Source organism: Gossypium arboreum, chromosome 12, assembly GCF_025698485.1.
Source record: "Gossypium arboreum isolate Shixiya-1 chromosome 12, ASM2569848v2, whole genome shotgun sequence".
Lineage (NCBI taxonomy): Eukaryota > Viridiplantae > Streptophyta > Magnoliopsida > Malvales > Malvaceae > Gossypium > Gossypium arboreum.
In genome coordinates this window covers 46,643,413-46,667,511 of record NC_069081.1, presented here as the reverse complement: position 1 = coordinate 46,667,511, position 24,099 = coordinate 46,643,413, and the positions used below count along the sequence as shown (strand labels likewise).

The window sequence follows — 24,099 nt, the reverse complement described above, 5'->3', positions numbered from 1 at the left end:
ATGTGCTTATGATTGTTTGAATTGTTTGAATTGACATTGAAAAATGTTCAAGATATTAGTTAATTTAATAAGTATGTATGAGCAGTAGTTAGCAAATTACCAAGTTGCCATGAGTTTATTCGTAACAACATGAGCATGAGTTTAGTAATTCTAAGTTAAGAAATGTAATTAATCTAACACAATTATGTCATCTTGATTAAGATCATATTTTTAAATCGTGTATTGGAACTTTTATTTTATTTTATTTTACTTTACTTAGTTAAATTTTAATTTTAATTACTTCCTCAAAATCAAAATATTTTTCTTTACCAAAGTGTTTTTAATTGCATTCATAAATAATTTCTTACACAATCCCTGTGGGTACGATAACTTGACATTTACTTGTCACTTTATACTTGTTGCGATTGTATACACTTGCACATTTCCATCGTTCCAAGTTTTTGGCGCCATTGCCCGAGAGTATTTTAAAAGTCATTATTTGTGAATTTGTTAATTTTGCGTTTTGGTTTATTTTTCTATTCAATTTTAACTTAATTAATTTTTCCTGTGTTGTTTTAAGTATTTATGAGTATTGATCGAATTATCAATTTACTCCCCGTAGACCCTGAGATTGAAAGAACTTTTTGACAATGAAGAAGACAAGCAAGTCAGATAATGACTAAAGAGATGAAATATGAAAATTCGAATCAAGGAAACGGAGCAAACCTTGCTCAAAATCCTATCCTTATTGCTGATGATAGGGATAGAGCTCTAAGATAGCATGTTATGCCAGTGTTTCATGATCTTAATCCGGGTATTAGGAGACTCGAAATCAAGGCACAACAATTTGAGCTAAAGCCAGTCATGTTCCAGATGCTTCAACAATGGGCCAATTTAGTGGCATGCCTATCGAAGATCCTCACCTACACTTAAGACTGTTTACGAAAGTGAGTGATTCTTTCAACTTAGCCGGAGTACCCGAAGATGCAGTCCGATTATATTTGTTCCCATATTCGCAAAAGGACAGAGCTCGAGCCTAGTTGAACTCATTGCCACAAAATTCCATTTCAACATGGCAAGAGTTAGCAAAAAGATTCCTCATGAAGTATTTACTGCCTAGCAAGAATGCTAAGTTGAGGAACGAGATCACTGCTTTCCAACAAATGGATGATGAGTCCTTATATAAGGCATGGGAAAGGTGCAAAGAATTATTACTGAAGTGCCCTTATCACAGAATCTATCATTGCATCCAACTTGAGATCTTAATGCTCACACAAGGATGGTAGTGGACACTTCTATTAATAGTGCTCTTCTTTCTAAGTTGTATAACGAGGCCTATGAAATCTTTAAGAGGATGGCCAACAACATTTATCAATGGCCAACCAATCGAGCAGTGTCAAGAAGACGAGTTGCTAGATTACATGAAGTAGACGCTCTCAATTCACTTGCATCTCAAGTATCCTCAATATTATTGATGCTTAAAAATTTCACAACAAATGGGTTTAATAATTTTACAGCTCAACCACTAAATCAATTTGAAAAAATAGCTTGTTTTTATTATGGGGAAGGAAATTTGTTCGAAGAATGTCCACCAAACCCAAAATACGTGTATTACATGGGTAATCAAAACTAGAACCGAGGAAGACAACGACTGCAATCAAATTTTTATAACCTATCTTGTTGAAACCACCCTAATTTCTCTTGGAGTAACCGAGGGGCTGGACCTAGTAACACTTATGCGTAACCTAGACCTACCTAGCCTGTAACACCCCTAACCCGTATCTGTCGTCGGAACAGGGTTACAAAGTATTATTGAAGTTTACAGTACTAATAACTAGAATTTCAAAAATTTCATAACTTATCAAAATTCATATAAAAAACCAATCAAAATCATACATATTGTCCCTTATCCAAGCCCTCGAGGCCCAAAATACACATTAGAAACAAGTAGGGACTAAATTGGGAACTTAGAGAATTTTTTGAAAAAAATTACAATTTTTCAAAGCTACAGGGATCACACGGCCAAGAGAGTGTCTTAGGCCGTGTGAGCATTCGAAATAGGGACACATGGCCAGGTCCTAGCCCATGTCCGTGCCCGTGTAACTCTTTGACTTGGTCACACGGCAAAGCCACACACCTGTGTGCTAGGCTTTGTGTTCGGGTGTAATAGCCTGACTTGCAACCTTTTTGAAAGCTACCGGGGACACATGGTCGTGTCACCTGGCCGTATGTCACACCGGTTGAGACACATGCCTTTGTCTCTGCCTGTATAGACGAAAATAGGCTATTTTATAAGCCATTTTTCTAACCCAATTTGGCATCAACCTACATTCAGTTTTGTGCATATAAACAAGCCATATTAAGGCATCCAACACAAGCATAATGAAGCCTTATACAAATGGTATGATCACATAAAACCAGTATACCCTTAGGCACCTCAAATGAAAAATATAAAAATGTTTAACCATGTATTCAATATAACCAAATGTTCAACTAACTTATATGCATACTTGCATCAATACATATCATGTAAATCACTTTACCAAATCATACCAATTGATGTCAAACATCCCCTTCAATTTCTCACATAATTTGACATATATGTCTTACACAACAAGGTACCAATTCACAAACATTTCAACAACTCACGAAACACTTATACAAAATGCACATATAACTATCATTTTACCTTCCATCATTTAACCATCAATCAAACCACAAATCAACCGAATTAAGGCTACATATATACATACCAAAATATACCAAAACACAAGCCAAATCAAATGGCTATAATCTCAAAAAATTATATAGGCCAACATTAGCCAAAATAACTTATACATGCCATTATAACCAAAATTAAACCTACTGTAAGTACCAAAAGAGTCGATGGATAGTGTGATATAGTTCCAACAAGTTTCCAACTTGAACGAGCTTCCGATTCACTATTAAATACAAAAAATACACAGAGTAAGCATTTAAGCTTTGTAATTTCGTATAACATAGAATTTAACTTACCATTTATTCACAAATAAGGTAAGTAATCAAAGCATATCCCAACATATATTGGCCAAATTCCTAAGCACATATACATCAACCATGTTAGTCATGTAAACACTTATATAAACCAAGTCATGGATGGGCTCAACAATTAATCATAATCCCTATACATGTATCATCCATTCCATATACTTATATACCATGTAATGTCATTTTCCATGTAATTCATACTTATATCTGTAATAGTTTGCATCGAAATCAAAACATATTGTATTAGAACATTTCCCGTTGGACCATTTAGAATATCGTTGGATACTTGGGATAGCTCACACATAGTGTGCTAAACTGTAATCCATCAGTTCCTGTACATGTATGCTCATACGAGCTATGAATCGGTATGCTCTCACGAGTAGTAAATCGGTAAGCTCTCACAAGCTGAGAATTGGTAAGCTCATACAAGCTGTGGTGTGTCCACAACACATGCAGGACCTCAGCCAAATTGGTAACCCTAATGACATGTCATTTATATCTTACGAATTCCTTAGGTTCAAACAGGGCTCGGTAATCATTGTACGTCATTGGATATGTAGTTGGTATTTATACATGGTAATTATACAAATCATGTACATATAATTCGATTAAAACATATAAATACTCAATTTAATTACACGAACTTTCCTCGACGAGTATAAGTAGGTATGGAGGTGATTAATCTGAGATTTTTTCTTTTCCTCGATCCAACTCCGTACAAGGTCTGTCTAGATCTATGCTGATAAATTTAATCCAATTCAATATATTTCACATTCAATTTAGTCCAACACATATTTTTTTCCCCCATACTTTTAATTTCTTTGAAATCTAGTCCTTAGGCTCAGAAAATGAAATTCTAGTAATTTAACCCTTACCCAAGCCTAGCCGATTTTTTTACACATGCTTATAACAACCCATATATTTCAAAATTTCACAAATTTACCATGAATTTATCTTATTTTTCAATTTAATCCCTATTTGACAATTTTACTAAAAATTCCTTTACAAAAGTTGTTTATCTAACAACATCCATTCATTTTCTATCATCAAACTTCAAAAATCAAGCATGCTCATCAATGGTGAAACCCTAACAGTTTAAAAATTTTACAAATTAGTCCCTAGGCTAGTTAGATTAAGCTACAACGATCCCAGAAACATAGAAATCATTAAAAACAGATTAAAAATCACTCACCAATTGAGCTTGCAAGCTTGGCTAAACCTAGATATGGTTTCTCCAAGTTAGAATCGGTTGATGAAGAAGCTAAAAGATGATAACTTGTTTTTCTTTTATTTATTTTAACATTAATTACCTTTTTTTAACTAATTTAACCTTTAATAACTTTAAAAATTACACAAATGGCAAACCAACATCTTCCACTATTTCATTTATGGCCTAATTACCATATAAGGATCTCCGCTTTAAGGTTCTATAGCTATTTAACACCTTTAGCTATTAGAACACAACTTTTGCACTTTACGCGATTTAGTCCTTTTTATCAAATTAAGCATGTAAATGGTAAAATTTATTAATGAAATTTTTATACAGTATTTCTATCATGCTGTAGACCATAAAATAATAATAAAATAAATTTTTTGACTTCTGATTTGTGGTCCCAAAACCACTATTTTGATTTCAATGAAAACGGGTTGTTACAACTCTCTTGTCTAAAAGGATTTTCGTCCCCTAAAATCTTACCAGAAAAGATGTTCGAATATTGCTTTCTTATAGCTTCCTCGGGTTCCTAAGAAGCTTCTTCTATTTCGTGTCACTGCCAAAGAACTTTAACTAAAGCTATGTTCTAATTTCTCAATTCTTTCACCTCTTGTTCTAGAATTCTGATTGGTTCTTCACTATATGACATATTAGGTGAATCTTAACATCTGTCGAGTGATGGGTTAGTTTGGTATTGTCCTAACATAGACACGTGAAAGACATTGTAAATTTTTTCTAGTTCTGACGGTAAAACTAGTTGGTATTCCACAGGTCTGATTCTTTCAGTAATCTTGTACTGCTCGATAAGTGGTGGACTCAACTTTCAAGAATACCCTGTCGCCGACTTGGAATTCTATATCTTTTCATTTAAGATCTGCGTATGATTTCTGAAAATCTGAAGCTACTTTTAAACTATCTCTGATCACTTTCACTTTGTCTTCAATCTCGCGAATCAAATCAACCCCGTGTATCTTTTTCTCACTAAGCTCGGTCTAGTATAACGGAGTTCGGCATTTACAACCATACAAAGCCTCATACAGTGCCCTTTTTATGCTTGACTGAAAACTGTTGTTATGCTCAACCATACAGAGCCTCCACTTTAAAGTTCTATATCTATTCAAAACCTTTAGCTATTATAATACAACTTTTGCACTTTACACGATTTAGTCTTTTTTTTATCAAATTAAGCATGTAAACGGTAAAATTTCTTAACAAAATTTTTATATGGTATTTCTATCATGTTGTAGACTATAAAATAATAATAAAATAAAATTTTCCACTTTAGATTTGTGGTCCCAAAACCACTATTCTGATTTCACTGAAAAAGGGCTATTACACTACTACCGCTTGTTTTTACCCAACAAGTTTAGAAGCAACCTCAAGCTGAGTCTTCCAATGGCTTAGAAAATTTTTTTGAAGGCATACATAGCTAAAAATTATGCCTTAATCCAAAGCCAATTAGGTACATTGAAAAACTTGAAAAACCAAATAGGCCAGCTGACTACTAAACTCAGAAATCGTCCACAAGGTGCTTTGCCTAGTGACACGGGGAATCCAAGAAATCTGGGGAAAGAGCATTGTAAAGCATTGAAATTGAGGAGTGCAAAGACATTAGAACCCAACACTGTCAAAATTGAAGAGGAGCCAGCTAATGCTCAAGATTCAGTAGAAGTTCAACCGAGTGTTAAAATTTCAGTTTCTCCTAAACCAGAATCTACAAAATATGATAAGGTAAGTTTTGAACTAATCAATTCTGATAAACTAACAAATTCGTTAGATGCAAAATTGTCACAGAAGACAAATCAACCATTTCAAGTAAAGAATCCTCCACCACTCTACCCTCAAAGACTTTAGAAGCAAAAGTAGGAAGTCCAGTTCAAGAAGTTTTTAGACGTACTCAAGCAACTTCATATCAATATTTCGTTGGTAAAAGCATTTGAAAAAATGCCAAATTACATTAAATTCATGAAGGATATCATGACCAAGAAGTGGAGACTTGGGGAATTTGAGACAGTAGCCCTGAAAAAGGAATGCAGTGCATATCTTTAAGATAAACTACCCTCAATGTTAAAGGATCTTGGATGTTTTACCGTACCTTGCAACATTGAAGCAATGTATTGTGGTAAGACATTATGTGATTTGGGTGCGAGCATTAATTTGATGCTCGTGTCTATATTTAGACAGTTGGGGATATGAGAAATTAGAGTTACTACGGTTACATTTCAATTAGCAAATCGATCCTTAGCACATCCAGAAGGAAAAATCGAGGATGTATTGGTACATGTAGATAAATTTATTTTCCCTGCTGACTTTGTTATTCTAGACTTTGAAGTAGATAAAAAGGTGTCAATCATACTAGGAAGGCCTTTCCTAGCAACTGGAAAGACCCTTATCGATGTGCAAAAGGGCGAGCTTACTATGCATGTTCATGACGATCAAGTAACATTTAATGTTTTTAAGTCTATGCGATTTCCTGACACACTTGATAATTGTTCTACAATATTTGATTTAGAGGAATTAGTCATGGAAAAGGAACTCAACTATGTTGAGAACCCATTGGAGTAAATTTTGACATCAGACCCTCCAAGTGATGAAGAGGGAGAGGAATACTTAGCTTTGCTAGAAGCTAATTTAAGGGGATTTAATCTACAATCCCTCTTTGAATCTTTGGAGTTAGAAAGTAGAGACTACATCCAGCTGAAAGCGTCAATTGAGGAGCCACCTAAATTAAAACTGAAGGTACTTCCCTCATATTTAAAATATTTTTATTTAGGTAACGCTTCAACTTTGCCTATGATTGTTTCAGTGGAATTGACTGAAGAGCAAGAAGGTAACTCATCCTGGTATTGAAACAATTCAAGAAGGCTATGGGGTGGACCATATCTAATATTTGTGGCATTAGTCTGTCTACATGCATGCACAAGATCATCCTGGAAGATGGCGAGAAAGGGATGATTGATGGACAACGAAGACTGAACCCTATCATGAAGGACGTGGTAAAGAAAGAAATCATTAAGTGGTTAGATACGTGTATAATTTAGCCCATCTCAGACAGTTCGTGGGTAAGTCTAGTCTAATGCATGCAAAAGAAAGGAGGTATTATAATCAGTAAGAATGAGAATGACAAGTTGATACCAACTAGAACAGTTATGGGATGGAGAATTTGCATCGATTATCGGAAGTTGAACAAGGCGATTAGGAAAGATCACTTTTGTAGCAGCCCGATTTTGGGCCTAGTCAGAACAGTGGTTTTGGAACCACTAATCCAAAGTCAGAGAAATTATTTTAATAATATTTTATATGTTATAGCATGGTTATATGAATGTTTGAAAATTTTGGTGAACTAATTTTAGCGATTTCTTGCTTAATTTCGAAGAAGGACTAAATTGTATAAAGTGCAAAAGATTTGTTTTACTAGCTAAAAGTGTTAAATGGCTATGAAACATTAAATTAGAGGTCCTTAGTGAGTAAATAGACCACAAATTTATTAATGGCTGGAGATGGAGCCTTAATTCATGGAATGGTCAAATGTTAGGTGACTTAATTGATAATAAAATATTAACATAAAAGATAGTTATAATCTTTTTCATTTTCCTTTCTTCTCCACAAATATTTCAGTAAAGAGGGGATTTTGAGAGCTCAAAACTTCAGCAACTTCTATCCCTTGCAAGTAAGTGATTTTGATGGTCATTTTTGTTGAATTTTATGTCTTTGGAACCATTATAGCTTAATCTAGCTAATAAAGGGACTCTTTTACAAAATGGTTGATAGTTTAAGATTTACCATGAGAGGATTTGTGATGTCTGGTGAGTATTTATGGAAGAAAATGAAACTTGGCTGTTAAATAAACAACTTTTGTGAAAGTGGTTCTCATGAAAACACCTAAAAGGACCATTTTGTGAAATTTATAAAAATAGGTTGTAAATGTATGAAATAATTGAAAATTGTAAGTTTTAATAAGAGTAATAAAGGTTCAGCTAGGCTTGTTAAAGGATGAAATTTGATTAAAATCGTTTTACGAGCTTAGGGGCAAAATTATAATTATGTGAAAGTCTAAGGGCAAAATGGTAATTTTGCCCATGTATGAATTATAGATTTTCTTGATTAATGTAGTGATTAAAAAAGTGAATTTGTCATTATAGATCAAGAAAAATAGAGTTCGACCCAGACCGCGGGAAGACCAAGCGAGTAGACTAATTCAATCTAGTCGCCCACTTTTTGTATACCGAGGTAAGTTGTACGTAAATAATACAACTTTTTTGTTATTATGTATTGAACAAAAAATATGGCATAAAGTGTTTGATTATTGTTGTGAATATGCATGATGAAAACAGATGTAGTAAAAACTCCCGGTTGAACCTTAGGAATAGATTGGATATCCATGCCGTGACAATTGGGTGATATGTGTGCCAGTGTAAGACCATGTCTAGGACATGGCATTAGCCACATTATAAGAGCTAGTGTAAGACCATGTCTGAGACATGGCATCGGCCACATTATGAGAGCCAGTGTAAGACCATGTCTGGGACATGGCATCGGCGTTGCTATGTGTGCTAGTGTAAGACCGTGTCTGGGACATGACATCAGCGACATTATAAGAGCCTGTGTAAGACCACGTATAGGACATGGCATCGGCCTCGACAAGTGAGCCAGTGTAAGACCATATCTGGGATATGGCATTGATAATTTACCCTCTTGTGTGAGGCTTATCGGGCATCCTTTAGTATTACAAATGGTTCTAGGTTATTTTAAGCTTATAATAAAGGTATAAAAGGATATAATCATGCTGTGAGTGATACAGGTTCTTACTCGAAACTCATGAGATATGAGCTTAGTTATGATGCCTTAATGGTAAGGATGAAATTGAGTAAGTTCTATCTATGCGAATGATTTTGGAAACGATCTTGAAATTTTTGGCTTATACTTGTGATGTGTAAATATGTAGTAAATCTACCATTGTTAAATCAAGAATGTTGTGCTGGTTTACAATATGCTATGTGTTTAAAGATGCATGTTTATGTTGTTACTTATTTACATGCAACTTACTAAGCTTTATGCCTACTCCCCTTCCTTTTTCTTATAGCATCGCCAAGCTAACTCGGGGATCAAAGGACATTGGAGGCTCGATCACACTATCAATCAGAATATTTGGTATAGTTAGATTTACCATTTTGAGGATGGCATGTATAGGGACTTGGTTTTTTTGCTAAATGCCATATTTTTTTAGCCAAATATGTTGGCTTGTTATGAAGGTTGATTCATTTTGTATAAGGCCATGGATGATGGAAAATATTTATTATTGCTAAATGCATTTGATGAGGATTTCCATGGATGTGATTATTGCATGGTTTGTATTGATAAGTAAGAGATCTTGTGTGTGATAGAAAATAGCTTAGAATCGATGTTTGGATGTTTGGTTATGGTTGTTTTGGTTATGTGTTTGTGCTTGGATTGAAGATGTTTGATGTGGTGTAGGTTGGTGCAACTAAGGGTGTCAAAGAGGCTTGGTAGATAGCCTTGTTTTTGTCTACACGGGCACACACACGGGCGTGTGTCTAGGCCGTGTGTGAAACATGGTCTACCCCATGGGTGTGTAGTCAGGCTTTGTGTCCCCTACACCTAAATTTGGCTAAAAAGAATGCCCAGTAGTAACCACACGGGCGGAGACACGACCGTGTGTCTCAACTGTGTGGAGGACATGGCCATAGTACAAGGGCATGTGCCTAGGCCGTGTGAAGTTTGCACCTTAAATGTGAAATTAAATTCACCACATGGCCTAGCACACGGGCGTGTGCCTTAGTCATGTACCCTTAAATGGTTGATGACATAAGAAACAGAATGTTAAGGTTCTAATACATGAGCTAAAACACGAGCGTGTCATGGCCGTGTGAGGGACACGGAGCATAGACATAGGCGTGTGTCAGGCCATGTGAAAACCCCTATAGGTTTGAATTGAGAAATAAATTTACACGGGCCTTCAACATGGCCAAGTTACGAGAACACACGGGCGTGTGCCCCCGTTTGCATTGAAATTTTTCAAATTTTTATGAAGTATTTGGTTTATTCCCGAACTGTTTCCAAAGAGTGTTTTACGCCTCGTAGGTCCATATTAGAGACGTTAAGAGGAAGTTTGAAAGTTTTAAATTTGAGCAAAATTTTATGACCCGAAAATGTTTGTATGCATGTGTTTAAGTCCAGTAATGCCTCCTACCTGTCCCGACATAGGATTCGGGTAAGGGGTGTTACATTTAGTGGTATTAGAGATATGGTTTAGTCGATTCTCGGACTAACCTAGCATGAGTACGAGTGTAGCTATACATGCCATATAGGTGATATGATAGTGTGACGACTCCTGACAAATTTAAATTGTGTTTTCATATAGTAAATGGATCCCGACGGAGCAGTGCCAGATGATGTAGAGAGTAATATGCCAGCTCCCACTAAGGGGACGCGCCAATCAAAAGTGGGACCGTGACACTGAGTCAGGGCGGAGGGACTAGAAATGCCTATCTCCATATGATGGATGCTTGGTATTCAGAGTTTGTTCGTTCAAATCTGAACACTCCAACTCCTCCACCCCCTCCAATTCCCAAGACTGCCCCTGTAGCTCCCCAAGTGGTGGAAATGTTAAGAAGGGAAAAACCTTCAGTTGACAGAATTTGGAAGCAAGGGGCTGAGGAATTTATAGTGAATAGAGATTATGACCTAGATAGGGAAGAATTCTGGCTAGAAAATACCATTAGGGTATTTGATGAATTGTCTTGCATGCCTAAGGAGTGCATAAAGTGTGTTGTGTCACTCCTGCAAGACTCGACCTACCAATGGTGGAACACCTTTATGTCGGTTGTACTAAGGGAAATGATTACATGAGAGTTTTTCCAAGAGGAATTCTGAAAGAAGTATATTAGTCAGAGGTTTATAGACCAGAAGAAAAAGGAATTTCTAGAATCGAAGTAAGGCCGAATAGCAGTAACAAAATATGAGCATGAGTTCGTGAGGTTCAGCAAATATGCTAGATAGTGCGTATCTACCGAAACCATCATGTGCAAGAGATTTGAGGGCAGATTGAATGAAGGCATCCGATTATTAGTTGGCATCTTAGACTTAAGGGAGTTTGTGGTGCTTGTTGAGAGAGCTTGCAAGGCAGAAGAGTTGGTCAAGGAGTAGAAAAAAGCTAATAATGAGTCTCGTGACTCAATGAAAAGACAAATGGAAAGATCATTTCAAACCTCATCCAAGTGATCGAGAGAGTTTCCTACTCGATTAATAGCGTCAGCAGGATTCTCGAGCAGAAATAAGAATAAGCAGTTTACAGTGTCTAAAGCTCAAACCACTTTTATCGCGAGCGTTGGTAGTGCTCGATCGAACAGACCAGAATGTTCACAGTGCGGTAGACATCATTTCGGTGAGTGCCGAGGAAATAAAAGAGGCTATTTTACATGTGGGTCGCTAGACCATTTTATTCGTAGTTGTCCTGAGATGGTCGAGAAAGATAGAGATCAAGGTATGAGATTGAGTAACACTCTTTCTAGGAACAGACCACAAAAGAACCCAGGAAATAGGGCTAGCAGCAGAAGTGCGCCTAGAGATTCCACCATGAGGTCCGAGGGCCAAGAGCCTACAAGGACTTATGCCGTTCACGCTAGCAAAAAGGTATCATTACCGGATGTGATTACGGGTACTTTTTCTCTTCACAATATTCTTGTTGTTGCTTTGAATGATCTGGGGTCTACCCATTTCTATACTTGTGTGAAATTGGGGTCTAGCATGAATATGCCTGTTGAGTCTACAAAATTTTTGATAATAGTGTCAAACCTGTTAGGCAAGCATGTGATAATTGACAAAGTGTGTAGAAATTGTCCTTTGATGATTAGAGGTCATTGTTTTTCGGCTAACGTCATACTACTACCATTTGATGAATTTGACCTAATTCTTGGCATGGATTGGTTGACTGTTCATAACGTGTTAGTAAACTGTGGTAGTAAGTTTATTGAACTGAAATATGGAAATAGGGATATTATTTGGGTTGAATCAGGTGAACTGGATAGCTTAACTGTATTGATTTCTTCTATGACTGTTGAGAAATATATGAGAAAAGGGTATGAGTCCTATCTTGCATTTGTGTTGAATAACCAAGAATAGGAAGTAAAGATTGAGTCAGTGCCTGTGGTATGTGAGTACCTAGATGTGTTTCTGGATGAGTTGTTCAGATTGCCTCCAACTAGGGAAGTCGAGTTTGGTATTGAGTTGATCCCTAGTATGACACTTATTTCAGTTGCCCTGTATAGGATGGCACCGTTGGATTTAAAAGAGTTGAAGGTTCAGCTACAAGAGTTAATGGATAAGGGTTTCGCAAGACCGATCCATTCTTCGTGGGGTGCTCCGGTACTTTTTGTGAAGAAGAAAGATAGGCCGATGAGGTTATGTATAGACTACAGACAGCTCAACAAGGTGACTGTGAAGAACAAGTATCCTTTGCCAAGGACCGATGATCTGTTTGACCAGTTGAAAGAAGCTACAGTGTTTTCTAAAATAGACTTAAAGTTTGGTTAGTACCAGCTAAGAGTTAAGAAGAAAGATGTACCGAAAACCACGTTTCAGACGAGGTACAACCATTATGAGTTCCTTGTCATGCCTTTTGACTTAACAAATTCTCCTGCAGTGTTCATGGATTATGAACCGTATCTTCTGACCCTACTTGGATAAATTTTTTGTTGTTTTTATCGATGATATATTAATTTTTTTTTATGAGAGTGAGCATACGGAGCATTTGAAAACTGTTTTGCAGACTTTAAGAGATAAGTAGTTGTATGCCAAGTTTAGTAAAAGTGATTTTGGCTCTGAAAGGTCAAATTCTTAGGACACATCGTGTCGGGTGATGGAATTTGAGTTGACCCGAGTAAGATCTCGGCTATTGTTGAATGGAAACTACCGAGGAATGTATCAGAGATTAAAAGCTTTCTAGGCTTAGTGGGTTACTACAACCGATTTGTTAAAGGATTCTCCATGATTGCTACTCCGATGACGAGGTTGCTACAGAAAGAAGTCAAGTTTGAATGGAAAAAAAAATGCCAATAGAGTTTTAAGAAATTAAAGGCGTTGTTGACTGAAGCTCCAATTTTAGTGCAACCAGAATCGGGAAAAGAATTCGTAGTGTATAGCGACGCATCCTTGAATGGATTGGGATGCATGCTCATGCAAGAAGGTAAGGTAATAGCATATGCCTTGAGACAACTGAAGCTACATGAGAAAAACTATCCGACTCACAACTTAGAGTTACTTGCCATAGTGTTCGCACTGAAGATTTGGAGACACCATTTGTATGGCAAGAGATGTCGAGTATTCACCGACCATAAAAGTTTAAAGTATTTGATGACTCTAAAGGAACTGAACCTTTTCCAACAGAGATGGCTAGAGCTCATAAAAGATTACAAACTTGTGATCGACTATCACCCGGGGAAGGCGAACATGGTCACGGATGCTTTGAGTTGGAAGCCATTGTTTGTCTTGAGGGCTATGAACACTCAGTTGTTAGTAACCGACGATGGTTCGATTTTAGCCAAGTTGAGAGCAAAATCAATGATTTTTCAAGAGATCTGCAAAGCTCAGAAAGGTGATAAAGAATTTCAAGCTAAGATAAGTTAGTGCGAGAAGCGTATAGAATCAGACTTTCAGATTGGTTCAGATGGCTGTTTAATGTTTCGAGACAGAATTTGTGTACCCAAAGATGATAAGTTGTATACCTATCCATTCGGGTAGTGTGAAAATGTACAATGACTTTTGGAAAATGTATTGGTGGTCGGGAATGAAGAGATACGTTTCAGAGTTTGTCTGTTAGTGCCTAATTTTTCAGCAAATGAAAGCCGAACACCAAGTACCTTTAGGTTTACTTCAGCCAGTGATGGTCTCCAAATGGAAATGGGACCGTATTACTATGGATTTCGTGTCCGGGTTACCTTAAACGCCAAGGAAGAAAGATGTTGTATGGGTTGTGGTTGATAGACTAACAAAGTCAGCTTATTTTATACTAATGCGTATGGATTATACGCTTGAAAAACTGGTTGATTTGTATGTATCGAAATTATGTTAGGAGCTTTTTGGGCGATGCCAGTTTCTATCAGAGATTTATCAAGGACTTCTCCAAAATTACTAAACCCTTATGAAAATCATTAAAGAAGGACACGATGTTCAAATTTGATGAGGAGCGCTTAACAGCTTTCAATGATTTGAATAGTCGATTAGTTTCGGCACCCATAATCGTCACACTAGACTGGGATTTTCCATTTGAACTAATGTGTGATGTGAGTGACTTCGCGATAGAACCTGTGATGGGCCAATGAAGGAACAAAGTTTTTCATCCATCTACTATGCAAGTCAGACTCTGACGGGAGCTCAATTGGATTATACGGTAATAGAGAAAGAGTTACTTGCTATTGTGTTTGCTTTTGAAAAGTTTTGATCTTATCTTGTAGGTACCAAAGTTACTGTCTATACGGACCATTCAACAATTAAATATTTACTTTCCAAGAAAGACGCTAAGCCGAGATTGATTCAATGGTTAATTCTACTCTGAGAATTTGATCTAGAAATTCAAGATCAAAAAGGGGTAGAAAACAAAGTAGCAGATCACTTGTTCAGATTGGAGCCGCAAGAAAGGAATTCTCCACCTATACCCATTTAGGAGACATTCCTAGATGAGAACATGCTTAAAGTAAATCATGTCCATAATACCCCTTGGTTTTCTAATTTTTCTAACTATTTAAATTGTGGTTTGATGCCGATTGATAAGACATATCATAAAAGAAAAAGTTTCTACACGATGTGAAGTACTATTTTTGGGAAGAACCATACTTGTTCAAAAAGTTTGCAGATTAAATGATCAGGAGATGCGTGGCAGAGAATGAGGTACATAAGATTTTATATCATTGTCATATAGCACCGTGTGGGGGACACTTCGGAGGTATACATACTACAGCCAAAGTATTGCAAGTCGGATTCTTTTAGCCAACACTATTCAAAGATGCGTATGCTTACGTAAAGAGTTATTATTGATGCCAAAGGGTTGGAAACATCACCACAGAAATGATATGCCGTGGACAAACATCACTAAGGTAGAATTATTCAATGTTCGGGGTATTTACTTCCTTGGTTCTTTCCCTCCGTCTTTTGGTCACAAGTACATATTGGTAGCAGTAGACTACATTTCTAAGTGGGTTGAGGCCGACGCATATCTGACGGACGATGCCAAGGTTGTGAGCAAGTTTTTGAAGAAACATGTGTTCACAAGGTTTAGAACTCCTAGGGCTATCCATTTTGTGAATGGTTGAAATGGTTACTCGACAAACATGGAGTGAAGCACAAGGTTGCCACAGCTTACCATCTGTAGATAAATGGGCAAGCTAAACTGGCAAAAAAAGAAATAAAAGTCATACTCAAGAAGGTAGTTTGCCTGAACCGATAAGATTGGTCCAAAAGACTGGACGATGCTTTATGGGCTTATAGGATAGCATACAAGACACCTTTAGGGATGTCAGCCTATAGGTTAGTTTTTGGGAAAGCTTGTCACCTACCCTTGGAGTTAGAACACAAAGTTTATTGGGCTCTCTAATAGCTCAACTTGGATCTTAAGCTTGCTAAAGAGAAACAGATGCTTCAACTCAATGAGTTAGAAGAGTTACAGATGTTCTCATACGAGAATGCCAAACTATTCAAGGAAAGACTTAAAAGATGGCATGACAAGCACATTTGAGTTTGACATTTTGAAGCAGGTCAGTAAGCCTTGTTATTCAATTCCAGATTAAGGTTCTTTCTAGGTAAGTTAAAATCACATTCGTCCGGTCCATTTACGATTCATCAAGTTTTCCCATATGGAGTTGTCAAACTTCAAGGTAAGAGAGGTAATTTTTGAGTCAATGCTCAATGCTTAAAACATTATTGGGGGGATAAAATTGAGTAGGGGTACAGTCTCGTTCATTTTATCAGATATTTAACTTTTCTCATTTTTCTTTTTAAATAAATGATTTAGGTTATATTCTTAGGATTAATATCTTTAAATAAATTATGTCTAGGAGATTGGAACTTAAGCGAGACCGCTTGTGACCCCTCTAATCTTTCTGGGAATTGATTTTAACACAATCTTCTGAGAAATTATTCCCTAAATGGCAAAATAAGTTTTTAGTTTTTCAAATAAAAGGGTCAATTTTTATCCAAGCCTTAATTGTAACTCAATTTTCAAATTTTCTTCAAGTCTAGGTATTTAATTGAATTATTTTCAAATTTTGGTTGCTCTTTTGTAAATATAAAAATCAAATGTCTCTTTTGTAAACATTTTCAAAGGCATCAAAATAAAAGTTATTTATTTAATTTTTAATAAATAAAGTGATAATAATTCATGTATAATTATAATTATTATAATATATATTAATTATGATCAACTTTATATAGAATTAGGTTTAGTTTGAATTTGATCATATTTTAATTAATAGTTTTATTTTAATAATTTAATAGCAAATAATATTTTAATATGCATCATATTAATTATTAAGCGTTATTAACTTTTTGTGAATTAGGATTTAGAATATTTTAATTATTAATTTGTTCTAAGAATTCTAACTCCTATCCTCTTCATTATAAATTCCACCCACCTTATCTATTTTTCCACATCACCTTAACCAAACCACACCAACACTCACCATCGGCACACTAGCAACCCCAACGCGTGCCAATTGCTGATCCAACTCCAACCTGCATGCGCCAACGGCCCAGCAGCTTGCTCCCGGTCACTGCACCTATCCGCACACTCGTGCCAAGCAGCTCACCCTACACGCTGCTATTGCCGCTCACGCCAGGCCTGCTGCTCCCGTGTACTTGCTCGGACACTAGCCTGCTGCCTAGACATCTACTCACGCCAAGGCCGTGTGCTGCTGCCATTCCTTTTCATGCGCACCCTTGCACAAACCAAACACCCATTGTCAAATTTTCACAACACTTCCACCATATTTAGCCTATAGCCCTTCCAACCATCCCTCAATTAAATTCTTTTGCTTTTAATTTTATTTATTGAGTTCTTAATTTTTATATAACGATGGTAATAAATTTCTTTTTCTCCTAAATTTCAATTTTATTTAATTTTTCAATTTATTGAATTGTTAATATTTTATGCAAATTGAATTTTTGAGAGAAATTTGTTTCCATCTTATGTTCAGGTTAATCATGCTCACAAAAGAACTCGTGCCTTTGTCCAAATTGATGAATCATTTCACTGTAAAGAATCCAAAGTGAGATATGAAAGCATTTTTAAGAACCAACAAATGCACCCTGAAAAAAGCTTTACACTGAAAGGAAGCAACTATATCAATTTCATGGCACGCATTTGACAAATTGCTGAAGCTCTCAATTGGGATTTGTTTTGTGAGAAAAGACATTGTGCAGATGAGGAATTAGTTTGTGAATTTTATGCAAATTTGACCTCAAGCAAATTAATGGAAGTTTTCCTCCGAGGAATAAATGTACCAATAAGCTCATACTCTATTAATGAATTCTTCGAATTACCTAATATTGTAGATGACGAATGTTCATCCTTGATGAGAAATATTGAGGCTGAAAATCTGCAAGAAATTCTCAAGAAACTTATAGTTCCAGGTTTTAAGTGGATTGTGTCAAAGCAAGGAATTCACACTTATCGCAGAGAATGTTTGACACCACTAGCGAAGGTATGGTTCTATTTCATTCGATTCAGCCTTATGCCTATTTCACAGGGACTACAATTTCATTAGAGCGAATGGTCTTGTTATACTTGATTTTAACTACAAAGACCATTGATGTGGGAAAATCATTCTAAGAGAAATAAAAAATTGTGCCGCCAAACATTCTGGCCCAGCTTACTTTCCCTTTACGATAACAATTTTGTGCTTGAAAGCTAAAATTCTTGTAAACGTAAAGAAGATAGGTTATAGCTAGGGCACAACCACAAATTGGGACCTCTACTGAATAGCCAGAGACTTTATTCTTTAGCAACGAGTTGAAGAGAGTGAGGATCCCTAAGAAGAAGAAGAAGAAGATCCCACAGAGATCGAACCAATGCAGTCAGCTAAAATCCCTGATAAGGCAGAACCAATAGAACCAATAACCGAACCTAACATGGCAACCTTAATGTTCAGAACTCAATTGCCTCGCTCAGATCTTCGAGATGAGCCGTTAAAGTTGATGGACATAATGAAACATATGCAATGGCACTTACTGGAGATATTTGAAAATACGGGATGACTTAATAAGAAATGTTCTTACGAAAATATTCAATGACCCGATTATTTTTGTGCCTGAGTTTCCAAATTTTATATTTGAACCATGGAGTCCACTATCGAAGAGGGACCGAACTGATTCATGCAAAAACAAATATGATGGAGCAAAAGATGAGTCAGATTCTGAGGAATCTACAAATAAATAAAAATGGGGGATCTTTACATTATGTTATTTTCTTTCCTACGTTATTTTAGGATTAGGATCTATTAGGATTTTTAATTTTTCGCATAATAAAACAAGAGGTGGAAATCAAAAATAAAATAAATAAGTTTTAAAATAAGAAGTGTGGTAATAGATATATACATGTCTAGGATTGGATCTAGAAAAAGCTTGGTACCTAAGTAGTCGAATTGACTTACCTCCTCTTTTCTAGAATCCTACCTAGTGTATAATATCTATTCACTTCTAAAAGTGAGGAAATTGTTCATATTAAGTAGGGGGACCAAAAAATTGAAATTATTTCCTCTTAGAATAAAATTTTCTTTTAATTGTGATTAGGTTATATTTTTTTTCAAAAATATGAAATTTTGTAAAATAAGCTAAACTTCAGTATGAATGAAGTTCTTTTATTTCAAATCATTGTTATATTAGCTGAATTATGACATAAATGTACTCTTAATAAAGTATGTAAATCACACCATAAAATTTTAGTTCCTTAGGAAAGTTAGGCGTGCATGAAAGTTTAAGTCTCTAAAATTGACTTACTAATTTCTCGAGGTGAAATCCTAGGAAGCATGGAATGTTGAAAATGATTTAGGCAACTTTTGTTTGGACCATTTGAGTCTTTCAAGCCAACCTTAATAAATTTTTATCCTTTGAAACCTAACTTTGGGAGTATTTGGCCTAATTTTATTTGAACCTTTGCAATATTTAGCCATCTCTTATCTCTTAATTATCTTTAAATTATCCCAAACACTAGACTTGTACAATTTAGAATATTCTTTGAAAATAAGTTTGGAGGAGTTGAAAAGAAGTATCAAATACTCAAAAAATATCATAGTACATACAGCAAAATGCTCGTAAAAAAAAGAAAAGAAAAGAAAAGAAAAAAAAAGAAAAAAGAGAGCATATGTACTCGAAAGAAATAGATGTACAAAAGAGCATGTGAAAGCAAAATAAGTTGGTGTATTGAAGGTAATTATTCTGAAGGTCCGGTTCAAACTGAGTCTAGGGTTTTTAGCCTAAATTTATCTATCTTTTACCTACCCCTAGCCTAGCCACGTTACAACCTATTTAAAAGACCTATTGATTCATGTTTTTGTGCTACCTACATTAATGGAGAGAAATTGTTGTGTTCAACATATGATGGCATAAATTAAACTTGATGATTGCAACTTAATCTTAAATAAAGAAATAAAATCAAATTGGTAGGGATTTAACATTTTTTTATTGAGAAAGAATTTAGTCTATTTTTGCTATCATAATAATTATTGAGATTAATTTGAATGATATGTATACTTAAGTAGCATAAATCTCAAAATTTTTGTTCTTGAGCATAAGTATGCTAAAACTCATAATTTTGAGAAAAATGTTTTCTAAAGGAATTTTTCAAAGGTGTTTCCAAGAAATTCTTTTTAATTTATGCAATACTCACGATGAGCAATGAATTAAGATTGGGGGTGTGGAAACACAAAAATATATACATTTTTTCATACCTTTTTTAACTCAAATTCATACAATTTCGTAGTAATTCTTGTCGAAAAATATATAATAATTATAAAATAATTAAATTGTACTTAAATTATTAACATGTTGGTTTTTAATTAAATTTATAATAAATTTAGATTTATTTAGATTTATTTTCAACAGATTCGAACAAATGGTGAAAAATGGCTCGGCAGACACTGCAAGAAGCGTCAAACTGAGAAGCGATTCTTCAAGAATCGAGGTGAAATAATTTTTCTGTCTAAAATGGTCCAATTTATGAATATTAATTCCTAATATAATTAATTTTAATTTTAATCCAATTTATTTTGGGTTAAATAATAATTATTAATTAAACTACGAAAGGAGGCTAAGTTGTGCTAAATCGAGAAGACCGATCCAACCAGGCAATGGGCTGCCCAAAACTTTCCCGCATGTTGACCCAATTAGCTTATTTAGTTGATTATTTGGCTTACAAAACAGCCCTTGAAGCTTCCTTGAAATTGCATTCAAACCCCTCCATTTATCAAGCTTTTGTAGATTTGCCCTTAGCTAGATTTAGCCAGTTTGTAATGCCCTGAATTTGGGCCTAGAAGTATTGGGCCCTGAGTATGGGTCCGTAAGGAGGTTGTACATAAGTATTTAATTGTGCAAGGAAATGACACAATTAAATGTCTGCTTTGGTGGTTAATAGCCCTGAGAAGTGTTGGAGAAATCTTGGGTTCAAACCTAGGCTTTAGCAAAAACTTTGGTCTTAAGTGAATAAAACCCTGGATGTTTGGATAAAGGCCTTTTGAATTATTGTGTTAAATAAATGACACAAGGAAGCATGTGGTCTAGTGATTGGGGCGTTATTAAGGTTGTAAGGGAGCCTGGGTTCAAGTCTTGGCTCTTACAATTTATTTTGGTATTTCTTTTAAAGGAACCTGGAGTTTGGCCTATAGACCTTATAATTAATTGAGGATAAAATGTATCACAAAAATTCTTGTGGCTTGGTGGCAAGTGGCGACAAGTGGCGTGACTTGGTAATTGAGAGGGCTTGGGTTTGAATCCCATTGCAAGCAAAAAGGATATTGGCAGTAGGAGTTTGAGGTGGTTTCGAACTTTGTTGGGTGAGAGTTTGAATGGGTCTTAGAGGTTGTTGTGGAGGATATCAAGGAGGGATAAGAGGAGAGATTTGTGGAGATTTTCAGGGGATTAGAAAGTTGGAGTTGTAGTTGGTTGGGAGACTTGTATGTGCATTCGGCTAAGGAGGTCTTTCGGTACGCATTTTCAGAAATTAGTAAGTGAAGAGGTGCCGAATTTCCCTCTGTCTTTTCAGGTTTTTGATCTTTTGGCATTTCTGGCTTATTTTTTCCCTAGTTTCGGTTTAACAGGTAACTTTCGCACTCTTTCGAGATTTTTTTAATGTAAGTTTTTAGTGCCGAAATCTCCATACTCAACTTCCTTCTCCTTACCGAATCATTCGTCTACTCCTAACATTTCTTTATTTTCCAAGACTAGACTGAATGTCTGTTGCCTGTTCATTTATTTTCTAGCCGAACTCAATCTCTTATTTTCCCTTTTAGTGTTTCTCTTTCTCTTTTCTTAAGATATAGCTAATTGCTCCCTTTTCTATTTCTTTTCTTCTCTCATTTCTTCTTTCTAGATCGATTACTTACGATTTTTCTCCCCTCCCTAATTTTTGACCGATCGTTCTGTACTCTGCTGTTAGTGTTGAGATTTCAGTTTTACAAGAATTTCTAACAATCAGTGGGTATGTCTATGTTTCTCTATTATTTCGATATATGCTTTTCAATCTGCTCTTTCTGCCTTTTTCTGAAAGCTAAAGTTTATTCTCCATATATTCTCTGATTGCATTATTCACTCCATCTCCGCGATGTGATTTGGGTTTTAGGTATTTCAGTGGGGTAAAGGGGTGCAAGCATTTGGAAGCAATCAACTCTTTCTCTCATCGTTCAATTAAGGTGAGATGTTACTTTAGTTTTGGGGTATTAGCTGAATATTCCCTATGTCTCTATAAGATTAATTTTTATAGGTTAGGCCACATAGATGATTAATCCTGATTATTAAAAATCTGTGTTCATAATACAGAGAGTCGGCAAGAGCGTGTGATCATTTCTAGTTAGCAATTTTGGAGGATTAAGTCGCCCTCATTCGATCAAGGTAAGCAGGAGTATTGAATTGGGGATTTGGTGTTCATGAACACTAGTAGTTGAAGAACTGATGGTATGTGGGAATGATTGTAGGTTGGGTGCTTGAGGAACTTGGAGTGGTTGCTAAACAAGTGTGTATCCGTACCCTGTAAATGGTAATAGGCGTAAAAGCCGGTAATATGTGTATACACCCTGATCTGACTGTGGTATAGCAAAAAGCTGAAAAGCCGAAAGGTTGGGTTTGAGCGTGCGAATGCTCATTTGGTAAACTGAGCCCTTGAAACGTAGGCGTACGACGAAAGAGGCCACCACAAGTGATCTCGTGGGCTTAGGCAGTAATGGGCCACATTGGGCCCAATGGGCTTGTGAGCCCATATGAGTGAATCTCACCATCAGGTGGGGGAAAGTTGGACTGGCCATGTCGCACACATGGCATAGGATGTTTCTAGGCCTTGATGGGCTGAATGGGCCCAATAGGCCCGTAGGCCCGTATGTGTAAATCTAACTGTTAAGTGGGAAGTAGTTGGACATGTCATGTCGTGCACATGACTTAGGTTGTTTTCGTCCACGTTGGGCTAGAATGGGCCGTGTGAGCCCAATGGGCTCGTGGGCCCATACAGATAAAATCTGCGGTAAGTGACTATTAATGGACTGGGCTATGGTGTTCACATAGCCGTGACTGGAATTGGGCTAAATGGGCCACACGAGCATGTGGGCCCACTTGGGTCGAGTAATGGCCTTGGGCCCATTTACACCGTTATGATCATTTAGGTTATTTGTGTCGCTCGAGGTGACTGTAGACCTTCAGAGAGGTCGTTATCTGACCGTAACACCCCTGTAGGGTAAAATGACCGTAACACCCCTGTTGGCTAAAATGATCGTAATACCTTTGTAGGGTAAAATGATCGTAATACCCTTATAGGGTAAAATCATCATAATGCCCCGGTAGGGTAAAATGACTGTAATACTCCTGTATGGTAACATGACGATTATGCCTGATGTTCCCTATGACTAATGTGCTTATGATTTACATATATGATTGTACTGAGTATGACTTTGGATACACGTAATATTTATGACATGACATACTGCATGGGGTTGTGATTTTGATATGGAGGAAGTACTGTACTGGTGGCTATATCACATTCACTATTACTGGTGGCTATGCCACAATTACTGGTACTGGTGGCATTGCCACATTTATTGTTCTGGCAACTATGCTGCGATATTATTACTGGCAACTTTGCTGCGATATTGGTTTGTTGGCTGGGTGGGTCGATTTATATCCCCACATGGTGTGTTGGTTGGTACGGGTGGTGTGCTGGCTGGATTTGGGTGGGATGCATAGTTGTATGTTTGCACTGTATTGATACTGTATTTGGGCCTAGGCCCACACTCTTTCTGCATAGGGCTAAGGCCTAGACTGTACTATTACTGAATAGGACTCTGGCCTAGACTGTTACTGAATACGCTGTTTTCTATTTGGCTGATAAGGGATTACACACTGAGTTTTTGTAAACTCACCTTTTCTTTTAACTACACAGGTAATCCCCAGCCTTAGACAATTTGGAACTGCGAGGGACTCGGAGGTGGCCACACGATCGCTGATGCTCTACTGTAGACTTTTTTTTTAATTTTATATTTTGAGGTTTTAATTCTGTAATAAGGCCTCTAAGGGATTAAATTTTTAATTGGGCTTTTGATTTCCTAATTTAAAACCGCTGAACACGAATTTTCAAAAAAATAATAACTATTTTCAAAAACACTTAAAAATAGACG

The 24,099-nt window shown here is 36.3% G+C and overlaps 1 non-coding gene across 1 annotated transcript; it reads right to left on the bottom strand.

Moving 5' to 3' along the window:
• Positions 1-1,109: 1,109 nt before the first annotated feature.
• Positions 1,110-1,216, bottom strand: LOC128286088 (small nucleolar RNA R71). Its single transcript, XR_008276633.1, has one exon. It is a non-coding gene; the product is annotated as a small nucleolar RNA R71 (small nucleolar RNA).
• Positions 1,217-24,099: the final 22,883 nt, after the last annotated feature.